This window comes from Nycticebus coucang, chromosome X (assembly GCF_027406575.1).
Source record: "Nycticebus coucang isolate mNycCou1 chromosome X, mNycCou1.pri, whole genome shotgun sequence".
NCBI classification, from domain to species: domain Eukaryota; kingdom Metazoa; phylum Chordata; class Mammalia; order Primates; family Lorisidae; genus Nycticebus; species Nycticebus coucang.
In genome coordinates, this window is record NC_069804.1 from 52,439,761 (window position 1) to 52,463,932 (window position 24,172).

The following is a 24,172-nucleotide window of genomic DNA, read 5'->3' on the forward strand; positions in this document are numbered from 1 at the left end:
TCTATCGAACCTTCAAAGAAGAGCTTATTCCCGTACTGCAGAAATTATTCCAAAAAGGAATCTTCCCCAACATGTCCTATGAAGCAAACATCAACCTGATACCAAAACCAGGAAAAGACCCAATCAAAAAGGAGAATTTCAGACCAATTTCACTCATGAATATAGATGCAAAATTTTTCAATAAAATCCTAGCCAATAGATTATAGCTTATCATCAAAAAATTCATAAATCATGATCAAGCAGGTTTCATCCCAGGGATGCAAGGCTGGTTTAACATACACAAGTCCATAAACGTTATCCACCATATTAACAGAGGCAAAAATGAAGATCATATGATCCTCTCAATAGATGCAGAAAAAGCATTTGATAAAATCCAGCTTCCTTTTCTAATTAGAACACTGAAGAGTATAAGCATAGGTGGCACATTTCTCAAACTGATTCAAGCTATCTATGACAAACCCACAGCTCATATTTTACTAAATGGAGTAAAACTGAAAGCTTTTCCTCTTAGAACTGGAACCAGACAAGGTTGTCCTCTGTCACCTTTACTATTCAACATAGTGCTGGAAGTTCTAGCCAACACAATTAGGCAAGACAAGGAAACTTAGGCTCCCCCAAGTGGGAGCAGAAAAGGTCAAACTCTCCCTCTTTGCTGATGACATGATCCTATACTTAGAGAATCCTAAAGACTCAACCACAAGACTCCTAGAAGTCATCAAAAAACACAGTAATGTTTCAGGATATAAAATCAATGTCCACAAGTCAGTAGCCTTTGTATACGCCAATAACAGTGAAGATGAGAAGCTAATTAAGGACACAACTCCCTTCACCATAGTTTCAAAGAAAATGAAATACCTAGGAATATACCTAATGAAGGAGGTGAAGGACCTCTATAAAGCAAATTATAAAATCCTCAGAAAGGAAATAGCAGAGGATATTAACAAATGGAAGAACACACCATGCTCATGGATGGGAAGAATCAACATTGTTAAAATGTCTATACTTCCCAAAGCAATCTACCTATTCAATGCCATTCCTATCAAAATACCAACATCGTACTTTCAAGATTTGGAAAAAATGATTCTGCGTTTTGTATGGAACCAGAAAAAACACATATAGCTAAGGCAGTTCGTAGTAATAAAAATAAAGCTGGGGGCATCAGCATACCAGATTTTAGTCTGTACTACAAAGCCATAGTGGTCAAGACAGCATGGTACTGGCACAAAAATAGAGACATAGACCCTTGGAATCAAATAGAAAACCAGGAAATGAAACTAACATCTTACCACCACCTAATCTTCGATAAACCAAGCAAGAACATACCTTGGGGGAAAGACTCCCTATTCAATAAATGGTGTTGGGAGAACTGGATATCTACAAGTAAAAGACTGAAACTGGACCCACACCTTTCCCCACTCACAAAAATTGATTCAAGATGGATAAATGACTTAAATTTAAGGCATGAAACAATAAAAATCCTCCAAGAAAGCATAGGAAAAACACTGGAAGATATTGGCCTGGGGAAAGACTTCATGAAGAAGACTGCCATGGCAATTGCAACAACAACAAAAATAAACAAATGGGACTTCATTAAGCTGAAAAGCTTCTGTACAGCTAAGGAGACAACAACCAAAGCAAAGAGACAACCTACACAATGGGAAAGGATATTTGCATATTTTGAATCAGACAAAAGCTTGATAACTAGGATCTATAGAGAACTCAAATTAATCCACATGAAAAAAGCCAACAATCCGGGGGCGGCGCCTGTGGCTCAACGTGTAGGGCGCCGGTCCCATATGCCGGAGGTGGCGGGTTCAAGCCCAGCCCCGGCCAAAAAAAAAAAAAAAAGCCAACAATCCCATATATCAATGGGCAAGAGATATGAATAGAACCTTCTCTAAAGAAGACAGATGAATGGCTAACAAACATATGAAAAAATGTTCATCATCCCTATATATTAGAGAAATGCAAATCAAAACCACCCTGAGATACCATCTAATCCCAGTTAGAATGGCCCACATCACAAAATCTCAAAACTGCAGATGCTGGCGTGGATATGGAGAGAAGGGAACACTTTTACACTGCTGGTGGGACTGCAAACTAGTACAACCTTTCTGAAAGGATGTATTGAGAAACCTCAAAGCACTCAAGCTAGACCTCCCATTTGATCCAGCAATCCCATTACTGGGCATCTACCCAGAAGGAAAAAAATCCTTTTATCATAAGGACACTAGTACTAGACTGTTTATTGCAGCTCAATTTACAATCGCCAAAATGTGGAAATAGCCTAAATGCCCACCAACCCAGGAATGGATTAACAAGCTGTGGTATATGTACACCATGGAATACTCTTCAGCCATTAAAAAAAATGGAGACTTTGCATCCTTCATATTAACCTGGATGGAAGTGGAAGACATTATTCTTAGTAAAGCACCACAAGAATGGAGAAGCATGAATCCTATGTACTCAATTTTGATATGAGGACAATTAATGATAATTAAGGTTATGGGGGGAAGCAGAAAGAGGAACGGAGGGAGGGGGGTGGGGCCTTGGTGTGTGTCACACTTTATGGGGGCAAGACATGATTGCAAGAGGGACTTTACCTAACAATTGCAATCAGTGTAACCTGGCTTATTGTACCCTCAATGAATCCCCAACAGTAAAAAAAAAAAAAAAAAGAAAAGAAAAGAAAAGAAAACAAGCTCTGGTATATGTATACCATGGAATACTATTCAGCTATTAAAAAAAATGGAGACTTTACATCCTTTGTAAAGGATGGAAGTGGAAGACATTATTCTTAGTAAAGCATCACAAGAATGGAGAAGCATGAATCCTATGTACTCAATTTTGATATGAGGACAATTAATGACAACTAAGGTTATGGGGGGGAGGAAAAGCAGAGAGAGGGAAGGAGGGAGGTGGGGGGGGCCTTGGTGTGTGCCACACCTTCTGGGGTCAAGACATGATTGCAAGAGGGACTTTACCTAACAAATGCAATCAGTGTAACCTGGCTTATTGTACCCTCAGTGAATCCCCAACAATAAAAAAAAAAATTAAAAAAGAAAACTATGAACAAATTCCTATGCACACTGCACATATCTTATTTTGAAGTAAAAAAGACAAAACAGAAACAAATACAATCACACTGCCTCATGTGGCCCGTGGGCCATAGTTTGAAGATGCCTGCTCCTAAGTATCACAAGAACAGAAAAACAGCTATCACACACACTCAATACTAATTTTTTTTTCTGCGACAGAGTCTCACTTTCTTGCCCTGTTTAGAGTGCTATGGTGTCATAGCTCACAGCAACCTCAAATTCCTGGACTCAAGTAATTCTCTTGCCTCAGCCTTCCAAGCAGCTAGGACTACAGGTACCCACCACAATGCCTGGCTATTTTTAAAGGTGGGGTCTCACTCTTCATCAGGCTGGTCTTGAACTCTTGACTTCAAGCAATCCACCCACCTTGGCCTCCCAGAGTGCTAGGATTACAGGCATGAGCTACCACACCCAGCACACTCAATACTAATTTGAAACTTGTAAATTAAGAACTACATGCTCACGTGAGAGAAAACTCAAATTCAAAAAGGGTGGAGGAAGGGAGGCAGTTTGGTAAGTTCCCACCTAACAGGTGCAATGTACAGGTAAATGGCACACTTCCTGGGTGAAGGTCACAACTACCACTTGGACTTTACCTTACAAATACAAACAATGTAACCTGATCACATGTGCTCTTGTATTAATCTGAAACAATATTAAAAAGAAGAAACAGAAAAAGACATGGAAAAAAGCAGAAAGAACAGTCTCTTCAATAAATGGTACTGGGAAAACCGGCAGAAAAATGAAATTAGACCCTTATTTCACACCGTGCACAACATCAACTCAAAATAGATAAAGGACTTAAACATGAAACCTGAAACTATTAAACTACTAGAAGAAAACATAAGGAAAAATCTTCTTGGCATTGGTCTAGGCAATGATATTTTAGAAAAGACCCTAAAATTTGCAGGCAATAAAAGCAAAAATAGACAAATGAAATTGCATCAAAGTAAAAAGCTTCTGCACAGCAAAGAAAACAATCAACAGAGTGAAGAGACAAGCTATGGAATGGGAGAAAATACTTGCAATCCACACATCTGTCAAAGGATTAATATATACGGAACTCAATAGCAAGAAAACAACCCAACTAAAAAATTAGCAAAGGACCTGAATAGATATTTCTCAAAAGAAGATATACAAATGACCAACTGATACATAAAAATGCTCACCATTAGTAATCATTATGGCAATGCAAATAATACCACCTCACTCCTGTTAGAATGGCTATTATCCAAAAGACAAAAGCTGGTAAAAATATATCTTTTATATTAACCTAGATGGAGTGGGAGAACATTCTCCTTAGTAAAGTGTGACAAGAATGGAAAAGCAAGTATCCAATGTACTCAATAAGAAGCCAGTAGATGAGCAAATACTTGCCCACACAAGAGAAAAACACAAACTCAAGTGGCAGAGGAGGGAGAAGGGAAGGGGATTGGTGTACTCTCACCTAAGGGGCACATTGTAAGGGTATATGGCACACCTCCTGGAGGAGGGGCACAACTACAACAGGGACTTTATCTTACAAATGCAAACAATGTAACCTAATCATTTGTACGTCTGTACCCTGTTGCCCTGGGTAGATTGCTCTTGAGTCACACCTCACAGCAACCTCAAACTCTTGGGCTCAAGTGATTCTCCTGTCTCAGCTTCCCAAGGAGCTGGGACTACAGGTGCCAGCGACACACCTGCTAGTTTTGCCATTTTTAGCAGAGATGGGGTCTCCCTCTTGCTCAGGCTGATCTCAAACTCCTGACCTCAAGCAATCCACCTGCCTCGGCCTCCCAGAGTACTAGGATTACAGGAGAGAGTCATCTCATCTGGTCTAAAACAAAAATTTTTTTTGAGACAGAGTCTCACCATGTCGCCCTCGGTGGAGTGCCGTGAAGTCACAGCTCACAGCAACCTCAAACTCTTGGGTTTAAGTGATTTTCTTGACTCAGTCTCCCGAACAGCTGGGACTACAGGCACCCACCACAACACCCCCCCACAATTTTTATTGTTGCTGCTGTTGTTGTCGTCATTGTTGTTTAGTAAGCCTGGGCTGGGTTGAAACCCACCAGCCCTAGTGCATGTGGCTGGCACCCCAGCCGCTGAGCTACAGGCACTGAGTCTAAAAAAAAAAGATTTAAAAAAAAAAAAGATTCTTTTTAAAGACAAAAGATGGCAAGTGTTGGCAAGAATGTGGAGAAAAGGGAACCCTTGTCACACTCTTGGTGGGAATGTAAATTAGTACAGCCATTAATTGAAAACAATGAAGGTTCCTCAAAAAAATTAAAAATAGAACTACTACATTGTCCAGCAATCCCACTACTGGGTTTACATCCAAAGGAAATGAAATCAGTATGTCAAAGAGGTATCTGCACATCCATGTTCATTGCAGCAGTATTCACAATAGCCAAGAGATAGAATAAGCCTAAGTGTCAACTGATGGATGAATGGATTTTTAAAAAGTGAGGTAAATATCTATATACACAATATGGAATACTATACTATTCAGTTTTTTAAAAAAGAAATCCTATCATTTGTGACAACATAGACAAACCTGGAGGACATTACGCTAAGTGAAATAAGCCAGGCACAAAAAGACAAATACTACATGATCTCACTTATATGTGAAACACAAAGAAGCTGAACTCATAGAAGCAAAGAGTAGGATATTGATTCCCAGGGGGTGAAGGGGAGGGAGGATGGGAAGATGTTGGCCAAAGAGTACAAAGTTTTAGTTAGGATGAACACGGTTTGGAACTCTATTGTACAACATGGTTACTATAGTTAATAATGTGTTGCATACTCCACTCGGCTCACAGTGCCACAACACGCACATATACATGATGTATTGCATACTAGAAAATTGCTAAGAAAGTAGATCTTAAATATTTTCAACCACACACACACACAAAATTTTGTGAGATGATGCATGTGTTAATTAGCTTAATTATTGTAAACATTTCACAATATGTACCTATATCAATTATAGAAGTCTTTAAGAATTAGTTTACCAGCTTGGTGCCTGTGGCTTAATAAGCGCCTAAGGCGCCAGCACATACACCTGAGCTGGCGGGTTCGAATCCATCCTAGCCCGCCAAACAACAATGATGGCTGCCACCAAAAAATAGCCGAGCGTTGTGGAGGGCCCCTGTGGTCCCAGCTACTTGGGAGGTGGAGGTAGGAGAATCGCTTGAGCCCAGGATTTGGAGGTTGCTGTAAGCTGTGATGCCATAGCACTCTACCTAAGGTGACAGCTTGAGGCTCTGTCTCAAAAAAAAAAAAAAAAAATTAGTTTACCATTTAGGAATGTCAGCACTGGGTGGTGTCTGTGGTTCAGTGAGTAGGGCGCCGGCTCCATATACTGAGGGTGGCAGGTTCAAACCCAGCCCCGGCCAAACTGCAACAAAAAAATAGCTGGGCATTGTGGCGGGCGCCTGTAGTCCCAGATGCTTGGGAGGCTGAGGCAAGAGACTCCCCTAAGCCCAGGAGTTGGAGGTTGCTGTGAGCTGTGTGACACCACGGCACTCTACTGAGGGTGATAAAGTGAGACTCTGTCTCTACAAAAAAAAAAAAAAAAAAAAAAAAGAATGTCAGCACAACATTTTGTATAATATATACCAAATTATATTTGTTCCTCTTTCTGTCTTTTGCCCCCTTGGGAAGCATAACCGATCAAAAAATTTTAGTTATGTGTATATTCTAGGGCTATCTAGTCCAGATAAACTGTCAGAAGGGTCAAAGAAAAAAAGAAAAAGTTATTAAACTTTGTTTCTTTTTGGAGACACTAAAGAGTGTATTTACTTAATAAAGACACTTTGTTACAGTTATGAGAAAATAAGAAAAAAATAAAATAAAATAAAGCTTATGATATGACTGAGAGTCTTTAAAAATTAGTTTACCAGGGGTGGCGTCTGTGGCTCAGTGAGTAGGGCGCCGGCCCCATATGCTGAGGGTGGCGGTTCAAGCCCAGCCCCGGCCAAACTGCAACAAAAAAATAGCTGGGCGTTGTGGCGGGTTCCTGTAGTTCCAGCTGCTTAGGAGGCTGAGGCAAGAGAATCGCATAAGCCCAAGAGTTAGAGGTTGCTGTGAGCCGTGTGACGTCATGGCACTCTACCCGAGGGCGGTACAGTGAGACTGTCTCTACAAAAAAAAAAATTAGTTTACCAGGGTGGCGCCTGTGGCTCAGTGGGTAGGGCGCTGGCCCCATATACCGAGGGTGGCAGGTTCAAACCCGGCCCTGGCCAAATTGTAACAAAAAAATAGCCAGGCGTTATGGCAGGTACCTGTGGTCCCAGCTACTTGGGAGGCTGAAGCAAGAGGATTGCATAAGCCCAGGAGTTGGAGGTTGCTGTGAGCTATGTGACGCCACAGCACTCACTCTACCAAGGGCGATAAAATGCGACTCTGTCTCTACAAAAAAAAAAAAAAAAAAGAATGTCAGCACAGCATTTTGGTTTGTATAAAATCAAGGTTAAGTCATTTAAACTTTATAAATTTCCTTCACTGGTTTTATGAGTTAAGTTACCATTGTTACTGTAACTTCATATATGTCATATGTAAATATATATGAATGGGATAATAACTTCTGTCTTTTTTTTTTTTTTGCAGTCTTTGGCCGGGGCTGGGTTTGAACCTGCCACCCTCAAAGAAGTAGGGCACAGGCATATGGGGCAAGCACCCTACTCCTTTGAGACACAGGCGCCACCCAATAACATCTGTCTTTTTAAAAGTTTAATTGTATAATTTTTTTAAATTGCGCAGATCATAAGGATTTTATGTGGTCGCTAAAATTGAAATTTCCAGATCCCAACTAAATTTAAGATATTAGATAAAAACTAAGTTAATTAATGATCTTCGGACAGATTAGAAACTGACAATTTAAAAGTAAGAAACAGAAAACACTGGTTGAACATACTTTTTTTCTTTTTTTAATTAATGCCCACAAGTTGGAGTTGTTTTTTTTTTTTTTTTAATTTTATTTATTTATTTATTTATTTTTGCAGTTTTTGGCTGGGGCTAGGTTTGAACCCACCACCTCCGGCATATGGGGCCAGCACCCTACCCCTTTGAGCCACAGGCGCCACCCCACAAGTTGGAGATTGAAGAACATAATTTTTCATTCTTATTTCCTTGAGTGACACTGTTCTTATCAACCATCATTTCAGGAAAAGTGTGGAGAACTAATGGAATTCTAAAACCACAATTATCAAAATACTCAGAAACCTCTTGAACATCCATAGTCTAAAGTATTATTATTATCCCTGATGGCAGTAAGATCTGTCCCATGTAGGATCCACAAATTATCTCCTTTTGAGATAATAACAGGTTTCCCCATGAATTTGGAAAGTATTTCCAATCCTACACTGCACCCTCTTACAAGTCTATGTGACTAATTACTGCAGGGGACTCACACAGTATCTCCAGCTTTATCACCAACAGGTACAAGCTTCATTTTCAAAACATTCACCTAAGTAGCCTCTGCAGGGTTTTTGTTTGTTTGTTTGTTTGTTTTAATTTTTTATTAAGTCATTTGTACATTTATGCCATGTTTTTCTGAAAAGACATCAAAAGGAAACTGGCCTTCAGCCTCAAGGGTAAAGACCTTATCAAGAACTGTTAGCAACTGACACAGCGATGAAACTCCAAGGTATTGACGCTTAAGTTCATGTTTCCCAACTGAAAAGCTATACATTGCTTTATCCCAACTACTGGATGTCTAGTATCTACTGGGATACTTTAAACTGAGGATTCTTAGGAACCCTCCAGAAACTGCTGACTGCTGAAGTGGACAGCTTCAGCCCAAGGTTCATTTTCTGACTCAACAGCCTTTTTCTCTCCCTTTACACTACTACTCAGCCCGCCCGTTGTACTTCACGTTTTCCAATAACTGACTAAGAAATTTCTAATAACTGACTAAGAGACTTCTCAGCATGTTCCCCTTATATTCATTCTGTGGCTTTTGAACCCCCTTATAGTCTCCTCTCACTTAATATTAAAAAAAAAAAAAGCACTGGAGACCGAACTAAGATGGCCACCGAGTAGCAGCTTCTATGCAGCCAGGCGCAGTGAGAGTGGGAAGAGAAGACTCCAGGCATCTCTGGCGGGGGTGGGGGGGTGGTGTTGCCCAAAGGCTTCCCTTTGGTGACACAGGAAGTCAGTGAGAGACTTCTGGACCCCACGAGGAGGACAGAAGCAGCGGAAAACTGGCAAGTGGTGGGTGCATTTGTTTGGTTGGAGGCTGCCCACAGCTGTACCCATATCAACAGCAAGACTGTAAGCAGGGAAAGCTTTATCTGTGGGCTGTTTTAGTTTTTTGGACTTGGGCACTCAATTGAACTGCCTTGGGAGATCTTGGGCAGGTGTTCGGATGACTTTGGGCGTTGTCTGGGGCCCCGGACTGAGCTGCTGAGCCAGAGGGGAGCTAATATCATTCAGCTGTGGGCTGCCCGCACAGTTACTGTTGGGGAGCTGCCCCTGCGTGTTGCAGTGCAGGGATCGGCCTGGAGACCTTGGCCAAGTAATTTAGTGACTGAGCTGTCCAAAGTCCAGGACTTACATGCTGGGATTAACAGTCTCAGCCCTCAGGGGCATAGAGGGAGTCTGAATTTGGTACACTGGATAAGCAGGCAGCTACGACAGGATAGATCCCAGCGATAAGTGCTCTCCTTGGAAAGCTTCTGCTTGGGCAAGGTTTATAGTTTGGAGTGTCTTTTAAGTGGGCTGAGGAGACATTTGGGCTCCCAAGCCTGCAGGGTCTGAGAGACCAGCAGAGACCTCCAGGATCCATCTTGAATAGCTATTATTAATATTGTGATTAACATCTCATACCTCAGAATATCACCTGTTGCCCAGACAATATTCAGCAGGATATATATACTGTTTGGTTGGTTGGTTTGGGGGTATTGTTTTTATTTTTTTTTTCTTCTTCTTCTTAATTTCAACATTTTTCGTTGACTTTTTTTCTTTTTTGCTCTTTTTTCTCCCTTTTTTCACTATTCTAGTTTAAATACAATCTTCCATTTTTGCCTTTTTTAACAATTAGAATTTCATTTTTGTCAGTGCTTCTTCCCCTATTTTTTCTCTCTCCAATTTTATCCCATAAGTGTTTTTGTTTGTTTCTTTTGATGTGATTTATAGTATTTTTGTCTTTCCTCTATAACTGGTGGAGGTGGGGTACTGTGTCTGATCCAGCTGGCTAAAGAGCTATTGACCTTGAGGGAACCACCCATCCCAGCACCCCCAGAGGGTGGGGGTTTTTAAGATTGGGTCAGAGTACCCTACTATACACCTATATCAACTCCTGTTTCCTTCTTTCGGTGACTCTCTTCTTCTTGTCAATATTTCCTTTTATTCACCCCCTCTTCTTTCTCTTTTTTCTTTCTGTTTAAAATCTTTTTTCCCTTCTTCCTCTTCAATCTTCTTCTCCATCTGGTCCCATACTGAAAGGAATCATTAAAACTTTTAAGCCGGAGGCACAGTAACTTAAAGAGCAAGAAGAAGTGAAAGGAAAATTAGTCCAAAGAAACAGATACAAGAAAGCACTCATGAAGAAGAATCAGCAGAAAAATCCTGGCAACATGAAATACCAGTTCAGAGTAACCCCTTCTAGGGATCGTGAGGTAGCTACAGCAGAGGACTCCTCCTATAAAGAAATGTTAGAAATGACAGAAGGGGAATTTAAAATACAGATGATGAAAACAATGAAGGAAATTGTTGAGAAAGTGGAAAATAACCAAAAGGAAATCCAAAAACAGAATCAAATAAGAGACGAATGATATGAGGAATATACAAAGGATATAGCAGAGCTGAAGCAACTGAAGCAGTCAATTAGGGAACTTAAGGATGCAATAGAAAGTATTAACAACAGATTAGATCATGCAGAAGAAAGAATCTCAAGAGGTAGAAGATAAAGCTCTTGAGATTACTCAGATAGTTAAAGAGGCAGAAAAGAAGAGAGAGAAAGCAGAACCTACAGTGACAGAATTATGGGACTTTATGAAGTGTTCAAATATACAAGTTATAGGTATCCCTGAGGGGGGAAGAAGAATGCCCCAGAAGAATGGAAGCCATTCTAGAGAATATTATAAATGAAAACTTCCCAAATATCACCAAAGATTTTGACATACTCCTTTCAGAGGGATATCGGTCCCCTGGTTGCCTCAACTCAAATAGGGCCTCTTCAAGGCACATTGTGATGAAACTATGTAAAGTCAGGACAAAAGAAAAGATTTTACAAGCTGCCGGGAATAAGTGCCAACTGACCTACAGGGGCAAATCTATCAAGGTGACTGTGGACTTCTCTAACGAAACTTTTCAAGCCAGAAGACAATGGTAATCTATCTTTAATTTCCTTAAACAGAACAATTTCCAGCCCAGAATTCTATATCCCGCTAAGTTAAGCTTTAACATTGATGGAGAAATCAAATCTTTTATTGATATACAAACATTGAGGAAATTTGCCACAACAAGACAAGCTTTACAGGAAATACTTCAACCTGTTCTACACACTGACCATCACAATGGACCTTCAGCAAAGTAAACACCCAGAAATTAAAGGACAGAACCTAGTTTCCACAATGATGCAAAAGACAAAACTAAGCAGTGGACTTTCACAAAATAAGATGAATAGAATGCTACCACACTTATCAATTATCTCAATAAATGTCAATGGCTTGAATTCCCTAGTGAAGAGGCATAGATTGGCTGATTGGATTAAAAAAAACATAAGCCATCTATTTGCTGCCTGCAGGAAACACACCTCACATCAAAAGACAAATTAAAACTCAGAGTTAAGTTTAATTGGCAGTCAATTTTTCAGGCAAATGGAATTCAGAAGAAAAGAGGGCTTTCAATCTTATTTTCAGATACTTGTGGATTTAAAGCAGCCAAAATCAAAAAAGACAATGATGGTCACTTCATATTGGTCAAGGGAAAATTACAACAAGAAGACATTTCAATTTTAATATTTATGCACCCAATTTAAATGCTCCCAGATTCTTGAAACAGACCTTGCTTAGTCTAAGCAATATGATATCCTATAACACCATAATAACAAGGGACTTTAACACCCCTCTGGACAAATCCTCTAAATGGAAATTAAACAAAGATATTAGAAATGTAAATGAGACCCTAGAACAACAGTGCTTGATAGACATATATAGAACACTCCATCCCAAAGATAAAGAATATACATTCTTCTCATCATCCCATGGAACATTCTCCAAAATTGATCATATCCTGGGACACAAAACAAATCTCAACAGAATCAATAGAATTGAAATTCTACCTTGCATCTTCTCAGACCACAAGGCACTAAAAGTAGAACTCAACTCCAACAAAAATGTTCAACCTCACACAAAGGCATGGAAGTTAAACAACCTTATGCTGAATGACAGTTGGATACAAGAAGAAATAAAAAAGGAAATCATTAACTTCCTTAAGCATAACAACAATGAAGACACAAGCTGCCAAAACCTATAGGATACAGCAAGATCAGTCCTGAGAGGAAAATTTATCTCTTTAGAAGCCTACATTCAAAAAAGAGAAAGAGAGCATATCAACAAACTCACATGCCATCTGATGGAACTGGAAAAAGAAGAAAAATCTAAGCCTAAACCCAGGAGAAGAAAAGAAATATCCAAAATTAAATCAGAGATTAATGAAATTGAAAACAAAAGAATCATTCAGAAAATTAATGAAACAAGGAGTTGGTTTTTTGAAAAAATAAATAAAATAGATAAACTTTTGGCCAGTCTAACTAGAAATAAAAAAGTAAAATCTCTAGTAACCTTAATAAGAAATGATAAAGGGGAAATAACAACAGATGCCACAGAGATACAAGAGATTATCTCTGAATACTACCAGAAGCTTTATGCCCAGAAATTTGACAATGTGAAGGAAATGGATCAATACTTGGAATCACACCCTCTCCCTAGACTTAGCCCAGATGAAATAGATCTCCTGAACAGACCAATTTCAAGCACTAAGATCAAAGAAACAATAAAGAATCTCCCAACAAAAAAATGCCCTGGTCTGGATGGCTTCACACCAGAATTTTATCAAACCTTCAAAGAAGAGCTTATTCCTATACTGCAGAAATTATTCCAAAAGATTGAGGAGGAAGGAGTCTTCCCCAACATGTTCTATGAAGCAAACATCACCCTGATACCAAAACCAGGAAAAGACCCATCTAAAAAGGAGAATTTCAGACCAATTTCACTCATGAATATAGATGCAAAAATTCTCAACAAAATCTTAGCCAATAGATTACAGCTTATCATCAAAAAAATCATACAGCATGATCAAGTAGGTTTCATCCCAGGGATGCAAGGCTGGTTTAACATACGCAAGTCTATAAATGTTATTCACCGTATCAACAGAAGTAAAACCAAAGACTATATGATCCTCTCAATTGATGCAGAAAAAGCATTCAATAAAATCCAGCATCCTTTTCTAATTAGAACACTGAGGAGTATAGGCATAGGTGGCACATTTCTTAAACTGATCAAAACTATCTATGATAAACCCACAGCTAATATTTTACTAAATGGAATAAAACTGAAAGCTTTTCCTCTTAGAACTGAAACCAGACAAGGTTGTCCTCTGTCGTCATTACTATTCAACATAATGCTGGAAGTTCTAGCCAATACAATTAGACAAGACAAGAAAATAAAGGGCATCCAAATGGGAGCAGAGGTGGTCAAATGCTCCCTTCGTGCTGATGATATGATCTTATACTTAGAGAACCTTAAAGACTCAACCACAAGACTCTTGGAAGTCACTAAAAAATACAGTAATGTTTCAGGATATAAAATCAATGTCCACAAGTCAGTTGCTTTTGTATATGCCAACAACAGCCAAGATGAGAGGTTAATTAAAGACACAACTCCCTTCACCATAGCCCCAAAGAAAATGAAATACTTAGGAATATACCCAACAAAAGAGGTAAACGACCTCTATAAAGAAAATTATGAAACCTTAAGAAAGAAAATAGCAGAGGACTTTAACAAATGGAAGAATATACCATGCTCATGGTTGGGAAGAATCAGCATTGTTAAAATGTCTTTACTTGCCAGAGCAATGTACCGATTCAACACCATCCCTATTAAAATACCAACATCCTATTTTCAAGACTTGGAAAAAATGATTCTGCGTTTTGTATGGAACGAGAAAAAACCCCATATAGCTAAGGCAGTTCTTAGTAATAAAAACAAAGCCGGGGGTATCACCATATCAGATTTTAGGCTGTATTACAAGGGCATAGTGGTCAAGACAGCATGGTACTGGCACAAAAATAGAGACATAGACATTTGGAATCAAATAGAAAACCAGGAAATGAAACTGGACCCACATCTTTCTCCACTCACAATAATTGATTCAAGATGGATAAAGGACTTAAATTTAAGGCACAAAACAATAAAAATCCTCAAAGAAAGAATAGGAAAAACACTGGAAGATATCGGCCTGGGGAAAGACTTTATGAAGAAGACTGCCATGGCAATAGCAACAACAGCAACAATAAACAAATGGGATTTAATTAAATTGAAAAGCTTCTGAAATAGCCGGGCGTTGTGGCGGGCGCCTGTAGTCCCAGCTGCTTGGGAGGCTGAGGCAAGAGAATCGCGTAAGCCCAGGAGTTAGAGGTTGCGGTGAGCCGTGTGACGCCACGGCACTCTACCCGAGGGCGGTACAGTGAGACTCTGTCTCTACAAAAAAAAAAAAAAAAAAAAAGAAAAGCTTCTGTACAGCCAAGGAGACAACAACCAAAGCAAATAGACAAGCTACTCAATGGGAAAGGATATTTGCATATTTTGAATCAGACAAAAGCTTAGTAACTAGGATCTATACAGAACTTCAATTAATCCACAAAAAAAAAAAAAACAACAATCCCATACATCAATGGGGAAGAGAGATGAACAGAACCTTCTCTAAAGAAGACAGACGAATGGCCAGCAAACACATGAAAAAATGCTCATCATCCCTAATTTTTAAAGAAATGCAAATTAAAACCACCCTGAGATATCATCTAACCCCAGCAAGAATGGCCTATATCACAAGATCTCAAAACTGCAGATGCTGGCACAGATGTGGAAAGAAAGGCACAATTTTACACTGCTGGTGGGACTGCAAACTAATACAACCTTTTTAGAAGGAAGTATAGAGAAACCTTAAAGAACTCAACCTAGACCTCCTGTTTGATCCTGCAATCCCATTACTGGGCATTATCCAGAAGGAAAAAAAAAACAAAAAAACTTCTATTTTAAAGATAGTTGTACTAGGCTGTTTATTGCAGCCCAATTTATAATCGCTAAAATGTGGAAACAGCCTAAATGCCCTTCAACCGAGTAATGGATTGGCAAGTTGTGGTACATGTATACCATGGAATATTATTCAGCTATTTTAAAAAAATGGAGATTTTGCAGCATTTGTACTAAACCTGGATGGAGGTGGAACACATTATCCTTAGTGAAGCATCACAGGAATGGAGAAGTATGAATCCTATGTATTCAACTTTGATATGAGGACAATTAATGACAATTAATAACATGGTGGGGCATGGGGGAAGGGGTGAGCAGGCAGAGAAAGGGAGGGGTGAGGGTAAGGAAAAGAGAAATGAAGAAAGAAGATAGTGACTAATTACATAAATTGGATTCGATTTTGACTAAAGTACATTACTTAAACATTAATTTTTACTTCAACTTGTTAACATGTTGTTTAGGATACGGGATACTACATCCTCATTTATAAGTGAATTATGTTTGTAACTTCCCCCTTATAATAATATATTTTTTCTAATTTTAATATCAGGTGTATCCAGATGAAGTAGAATGATTTTGAAGTATTTCTTCTTTTTCTATTGTCTATAAGATTGGGCATGATCTATTTTTTGAAATTATCTCTTATTTTATTTATAAATATTAGTTGTCTATTCTTTGATACTTTGGGAAAAAAATAATAAGCAGTAGTTAATTGATGACTCCATACTGAACCTCAAAGTCAAAGCATTCTATAATAGACATACTCTTATTTGACAATGTGAATGTTACTTTCTTTGCATTACTATTATTATTATTGCTTAATACTTCGTTGCAGCAATCATCTGATTTCTTTTCTTTTTTTTTATTAAATCATAGCTGTGTACATCAATATGATCATGGGGCACCATACACTTGGTTCATAGACCATTTGACACATTTTCATCACATTAGTTGACATAGCCCTCCTGGCATTTTCTTAGTTACTTTGCTAAGACATTTACATTCCACATTTACCAAGCCTCACATATACCCTTGTAAGATGCACCACAGGTGTGATCCTTTCAATGCCCCTAATCATCTGGTTTCTTTTCTGAATGTATTTGTCTTTGTTCGTTCTTTGCAAAGCTTTTGTTTCTGGTCCCTATCTTAAACATTGTTATTGTTGTTAAATTTTAAGCCTTTTTAATTTTGTGAAGGCAAAAAGTGGAAGCCTAATGAACACATATATATGTGAAAATAAATAAATAAATAAATTTGTTGTTTACAGGCAAAAAAAAAAAAGCACTCTGATGGATTTTTCTCAGACCACAGCTACTGCTCTGAATTTGACTGCTGACAAAAATGTAATTGTTTTTCCTTAAACATTTTGGAAGGTACATTTCCTTTTGTAAGCCCCTTTCTGGTTGTTAAGTTTCCCTTGGATTATTAATCCCAAACTTTGGTCTCATTAAATTGTTCCTTCAATAGAATGCTTCTGCTGAAGTCCTTACATCCCTATTAGGAAAACCTAGCCCATCAGAAATGGGAACTAATACTGGAGCGCTATCTGGTTTACTTCAGTTTGCTCTCTTCAGAGATACTCTAGCCTACTTTTCAGGAACTGTCAAACTCCACTCCAGGAATCTGTCCATTTCAAAGAGCATAATTAGTTCATGTGAGATGATACTTATCCTACCAATTTACTCTGTGCCCCATCAGGTTGCCATTTCTTTTTTTTTTTTTTTTTTTTTTTGCAGTTTTTGGTGGGGGCTGGGTTTGAACCTGCCACCTCTGGCATATGGGGCTGGCACCCTACCCCTTTGAGCCACAGGCACCACCCAGGGTGCCATTTCTTATGTGTATATCAGACTTACATCCACTTACCACACACATCAGACTTACATCCACTTACCCACACACTAACTTATCTAGTACATTTGGAGGAATTATTAGAGACTTCCAGTTACTTAAAACTACTACCTCTCCTATTGATCATGTTTTCCTGAAGAGGCAAGCACAAGCTAATTTGGATAACTCCTACCCTGTTTCTCCGAAAATAAGACAGTGTCTTATATTAATTTTTGCTCCCAAAAATGAGCTAGGTCTCATTTTCAGGGGATGTCTTATTTTTCCATGAAGAAGAATACGGTACACATTTATTGTTAAATGAAAATAAAGAAAATTTATTACCTGTATACGGTACGGTAGTACAGTAGTTGTCAACACAAACCAGACAAACTGTGAATCCTACAGTATCAAGAATTTACTCATTTATTCAATGACAATCATGTCATCATCTTCTGGAACATCATCATAACAATCCAATCCCTGAATTTCCTGGTGAATTTCTTGTGACTCCATTTCTTTCAGAATCAGTGGACCAAATCTCTCATGTTTAGCAATAGCACTGTCCTTAAATGAATACTTATTGTCAAGGTAGCCTGCTCGCAGTGCATTTGCAATGCGACTGTCAGTGATTTTTCTCCCATGAATTCTTCACCCAAGTCACAACTTCTTGCAGTTTAGGTTTCACAAAGTTTCCATGCTGATTTCTCTTCATTCTATTTTCAAGGTAGTCATTAATTTCCATGCGCAAATTGTCCTTGAATGGCTTGTTTATTGCAATATCAAGAGTCTGGAGATAGGCCGTCATTCCTGCGGGAATCATTATTTGATCTATTTTTCTTTCGTGAAGAAATGTCTTCATGTCTCTAGCGCGGTGAGTGCTGGCTGCATCCCAGACTAGCAGACCTCTTTGACTCCCTTGCATAACAAGCAGCAGCATCAAATCGACCCACTTCCTTATAACTGCTTGTGTGTCCCAGGCTTTTTCAGTTTCCAGAATAAAAACGCCCAAAACACGTTCAATCTTTTCCTTCTTGCCCTTAGAAATGATTAAAGGTGGGATTTTAGTGCCATCCAGACGAATTGCCAAAATACAGGAAACACGTGCACTTTCGTAAGCAGTGGAAAGAATGTACACTAAGGAGGCACCCTGCTGTTCAATTGTTGTTTGAGATGATTGGCCCATAAACACTGCAGTTTCATCCATAGCAATCATATTGGAAAGATTGTATTTAGAGAAGTCAGCATCATCAATAAAGGACTTGAATGCAAGTGCTCGCTTAATAACCTGAGTATCTTCCAGCCTAAACAATGTCATGGATCTTCTTAAAGACAGTTCACTTTGCTGAAGGAAATTATCCAGCCAGTGTTGCGATGCTTTGAAGTCTTCGGGGGCTATGTCAAACTGTGGTGCCATTGCAAGGGCAAATTCTTGAATCTGAGCCCTATTCACTACCAAAGCCTTTGCTCTCCAGTCAACAACCCATTCACAGATCAGGTCTTCCAGCTCGGAAAATAATGGTTGCCGACCTGATCCACACTTGCTCTTTTTAGCATGTCCCTTGTCCACTTGTTCAATGAGGTTACCATACTCTGTTCGCCATTTTCAGACCAATTGGATACTCAACATCTTCTCTTTACAGAAAGCAGTAAGATTTTGGCCCCAAGAGTCTTCCACGATTCCTTTCTTGTACTCCACTGAGTAGCTTTTTCTTTTTGTGCTCATTTCTAGGGGTAAAAAAAAAAGGAACTGGGGTATCAGGGTGGGGGGAGGGGGATCACTTAAAATGACACAGTGGGGATCAGAGGGGGGAATCAAAATGGCACAGGAGAATCAGAGGGGGGATTACCATTTTAGTAACCCCTTTTGATCCTCCTGTGTCATTTTGATTGTCCCCTCTGATCCTCCTGTGTCATTTTGATTGCCCCCTCTGATCCACCTGTGTCTTTTAAGTGATCACCCTCCCCCCACCCCTGTGCCACTGAACACCTTCACCAGACATCCCCCCACCCCTTTATCAGACATTTCCCCCCTGGGGCCTGCCTGGGGACTGTCACTGGGCTGGCTGGGGCCTCGACCTGGGCTGGAGCAGGGTCTGCCACTGACTGAGAACCTTCAGTCATCATGAGGGCGGCTGTGAGCATCAGGCAGTGTCACCAGAGACAGACCAGCACTCACCACCTTCGCAGCGTCCGGTCCGCTCTGATCCTCCTGTTCTTCTATACGCATCTACGAAAGTCTCCTCCTCTATCCCGCCCTGCGCTAACCGCTCACTCTGACCTCCGCTCCGCCTCCACACAGCAGTGACATCAGGACTCCGCCTAACGTCACTGGTTGCTAGACGCCAGTCGGGGCAGCCCTAGCAACCAGTTTACGGTAAATTAATTTTCATTCCGAGACAGAGCCTGGGGGGGCCTTATTTTCGGGGGATGGCTTATATTTCACCCAGAAGGAAACCTGTAAGTAGGTCTTATTTTCAGAGGATGTTTTATTTTCGGGGAAACACGATAGGAAAGATAACTGACTCTCTTAATCCATGTTTTGTTGGCCACAGTTCCCACAACACTGAAAACGTAGTCCAAACCTCGTCTTTGACCCTCGCAGATATCATAAATGATATGACTTCTGCTCTAGAGGCCCACCTCCCTTCCGATCCCCACCCCAAAACAGGTAAAATTCATTAGTCAGTGTTGCCATGAGTAATCTCATAACCATTGATTTCCTTTGGCTTGCCAAGGGGGAGTTTATACTTTAGCAAACACTTCTTGCTACATCTGTATAACACTATGGGTCAAAGAGCCTTTGATGAGGCTGAAAGAAAAAACCACCTAGATCTCTACAAAAGACAAGGTAGACTTGGGGACATGTTCTCATTGCCTGGTCATATAGGCTCCTGTCTTCAGGCTCTATTATAGGATTAATTATCATCTTGTTTCTGGTAATTGTCTGTGTTGCATTTGGCTGATGTATCCTGCCCAGAGTCTTAAATGCCACTACATAGCCATTGTCACATCAGAGGTTTAAACAACTCACCCTGCAACAAAAAGAGCAGGGGAGACCAAACCTAGTCCTACTACAGATGACTTTCTTGGAGCTATCTCCAGATCAGCAAAATCTTGAAAATGGGGAAGATCAGAATCAATGACCATAAATCATTAATTAACATTCTGTGGCCTGACTTCATCTGACCTTGGATGAAGGGAAGATTGAGGGACCAGGCGTGGTGGCACATATCTATAGTTCTAGCTACTCAAGAGGCTTAGGCAGGAGGATCTCTTGAGCCTAAGAGGTGGAGGCTGCAGTGAGCTATGATTGCACCACTGCACCCCAGCCTGGGTAACAGGGCCAGACACTGTGAAGAAAGAAACAAAGAAAAGAAGAAAAGAAAGGAAGGAAGGTAGGGAGGAAAGAAGGAAGGATGGAGAAAAGAAAGAAAGGAAGGAAGGAAGGAAGGAAGGAAGGAAGGAAGGAAGGAAGGAAGGAAGGAAGGAAGGAAGGAAGGAAGGAAGGAAGGAAGGAAGGAGAAAAGAAGGAAAGGAAAGGAAAGAGGACAGGAGAGGAGGGGAGGGGAGGGGAGGAGAGGAGAGGAAGAAGTGAACACAAATAATTTCAGAGATCAGAACATCAAACCCAGCTCTGCTGTGACCATGTTGGATCAAGACAAAAACAAGACTAAACATAGACATCCAGATCACAAAAATGAGCAAACATCACCCTACCCCAACTCACATAGTGAGTGCTGCTTCTTTATCAATTGCTCCATTTTCCTCACCTTCTAGATAAGAATTAAAATACCAGCTCGGCTCCTGCAGCTCAGTGAGTAGGGCGCCAGCCACATATACCAAAGCTGGTGGGTTCGAACCTGGCCTGGGCCTGCCAAACAACAATGACAACTGCAACCAAAAAAAGTAGTTGGGCATTGTGGCGGGTGCCTGTAGTCCCAACTACTCGGGAAGCTGAGGCAAGACAATCACTTAGCCCAAGAGTTGGAGGTTTCTGTGAGCTGTGATGCCATAGCACTCTACCGAGGGTGACATAGTGAGACTGTCTCAAAAAAAAAAAAAAAAGAATTAAAATACCCAATTATAGATTGCCCCTACTTCCTGAGAGCACCCAGTCCTTAGACTCTCCCCAGATTCACCTAATAGAATGCCAAATTCTATAATCTGTTCTTTCTAACACTCTGTTGCTGAGATGTCCCACAGTTCTCCTTGGTGTGTATTCTCATTGCATGGAGTGGAGTCAATGAACCCAGATTTGTCCAGCTGGAGGTGATTTTGGAACAAAGGGTAATTACCTCAGAGGGTTCATAATGTAACATGAAAGACATAAACCAACAATTCTCAGTTAGTGTAGTGTGATCGACAGTATACAATAAGAGCAATAGGTCAGAGAGCCAGGTGCTTCAGAGAGGTTTTCTGGTGGAGGAAACATTCAGCTGACTCTTAGGTAGGAGTTAACCCAGTACAGAGGTAGGAATTGGATTAGCAGTGTTCTAGGCAGAGGGAATATCAAGTTCAAAAGCAAGAAGCAAAGTATATGGCTAGAAAACTACAGAAGTCAAGAAGGGACTACCAGAAAGCTTGAAGGGCCTTGTATGCTCTTGTGTCCATTGTGCGGTGCTATGACAAGGTTACATTTTATGAAGATTCAATAGCCACATATTGTCATCAGAGTTAACAAACATACCTTGACTCCAGATACTGAGGATACAGCATTACTTTTGTAGTATTGCCAAAAAGACATAACCTGAATTAATCATGAGAAAAATCAAATAATCCCAAATTCTACATTTTGAGCTCCAAAAATGTCAATATCTTGAAACAGAGAAAGGCTGAGGAGGCATTCCATATTAAAAGACATTAAATGCACCTAAATACAGTGCTTTACCTTGGATTGGATTGGGGAACAAAATATTTTTTCCTTTTGTTATAGAAAGGACATTAGTGGAACAATTGGTAAAATGCAATTAGAGGGTCTTCTTCCTCTTCTTGCCACAGGGCCAAAACCCCTGACTGTATCCAGCTGTGCTTAAATGTGGCCGCTGTCATCTTTCTCCACAATGCCCCCCAAGAAGCAGGCTCAGGCCAGGGGCAGTAAAAAGGCAGAGCAGAAAAAGAAGATTATCGAAGACAAAACTTTTGGTTTAAAGAATAAGAAAGGAGCAAGGCAACAAAAGTTTATCAAGGCTGTCACAAATCGAGTTAAATTCTGTCAACAAAATCCACGTCGGGTAGCACAGAGTGAAAGAAATTGAAGAAAGATGACAAGAAGAAAGAATTGCAGGAACTAAATAAGTTGTTCAAACCTGTAGTTGCTGCTCAAAAAATAAGTAAAGGTGCAGATCCCCAATCCGTGGTATGTGCATTCTTCAACCAAAGACAGTGTACTAAAGGAGATAAGTGTAAGTTTTCTCATGACTTGACTCAGGAGAGCAAATGTGAAAAGAACTTGAAAAAGATACTATGGATAATTGGGATGAGAAAAAGCTGGAAGAAGTAGTGAACAAGAAGCACAGTGAGGCGAAAAAGAAAAATCCAAAAACTCAAATAGTATGCAAGCATTTCCTTGAAGCTATTGAAAACAACAAATATGGCTGGTTTGGGGTATGCTCTGGAGGGGGTGATATTTGCATGTATCGTCATGCACTTCCTCCTGGATTTGTGTTGAAAAAAGATAAAAAGAAAGGAGAAAAAGAAGATGAAATTTCATTGAAAGAGAGCGTTCTGCCCTAGGTCTAAACGTTACCAAAATCACTCTAGAGTCTTTTCTTGGATGGAAGAAAAGGAAAAGACGAGAGAAAATTGATAAACTTGAACAAGATATGGAAAGAAGGAAAGCGGACTTCAAAGCAGGGAAAGCATTAGTGATCAGTGGCCGAGAAGTGTTTGAATTTCATCCTGAGCTGGTCAATGATGATGATGAGGAAGCGGTTGACACCCCGGTATACCCAGGGAACAGGTAGTGATGAGGTTGATGATTCAGTAAATGTAAATGACATGGATTTAAGCCTATATATCCCAAGAGATGTAGACAAAACAGGTATTACTGTAGCCAGTCTTGAAAGATTCAGCACATATGCTTCAGGTAAAGATGAAAATAAATTGAGGGGTGGTGCCTGTGGCTCAAGAGTAGGGCACCAGCCCCATATACCGGAGGTGGGGGGTTCAAACCTGGCCCCGACCAAAAACTGCAAAAAGGTAATTAATTAATTAATTAATTAAGTGAAGCCTCTGGAGGTAGGGCTGAAAACACTAAAAGAAGTGACTTGGAAGAGGACAATGAAGCTGAGGGACAGGAAAATAGAGCCATTGATGCCATTCCTGTTGATGAAAATCTTTTTTACTGGGGAAGATTTGGATGAACTAGAAGAAGAATTAAACACACTTGATTTAGAAGAATGACACCAAACAAGTCACTGAAAAAGATTAAGTCAACTCAGCAGGAGTTGAAATTGACTACATTAATTTTTTTCCGCCTGGAATGAACAGGATGTTTATTTCCCATGTTTATTCTGGAGAGATTAGCCTCCTTCCCCAAAAAAGGAATGTTCTCCTTCCATCTTCTCTTCAGAGTAGTTCACGATAAACTGAAAATACAATGGTTATTCAGAAAATGATTTATTGTTGTAACTGTCCACTCAAGTAGGAAGTATAACTGCTTTTCTAGCCTTTGGTTTTCATTGGGCATGTGTTACTACCAGAAACAACATAAATTTACATTTAAAATACTCTTTATTTGACATAGTTTTTAACGAGTGATTTAATTTCCTTTGTATTTATATGTTTAAAAGAAGAGCACTGTACTTCATAGCAGATCCAAAAGGAAACTGCATATGCAGATTCAGCGTTGTGTGTCTTTGAGCAATTAGATGGACCATTAAAATGGAATTTCTTTTATCTGACACAATCAGCTACAATGCCCTGTGTTAAACTATTTAAAAGTTTTCCCTCTTTTTTTTGCCAATAAAGTTGTAAATAGAGATCATAATACATTAAAAAATG

The 24,172-nt window shown here is 39.8% G+C and overlaps 1 pseudogene; it reads left to right on the plus strand.

The window, feature by feature from the left end:
- The first annotated feature begins 22,230 nt into the window (after window positions 1-22,230).
- LOC128577355 (zinc finger CCCH domain-containing protein 15-like) lies at window positions 22,231-23,572 on the plus strand (annotated as a pseudogene).
- The last annotated feature ends 600 nt before the right edge of the window (window positions 23,573-24,172 follow it).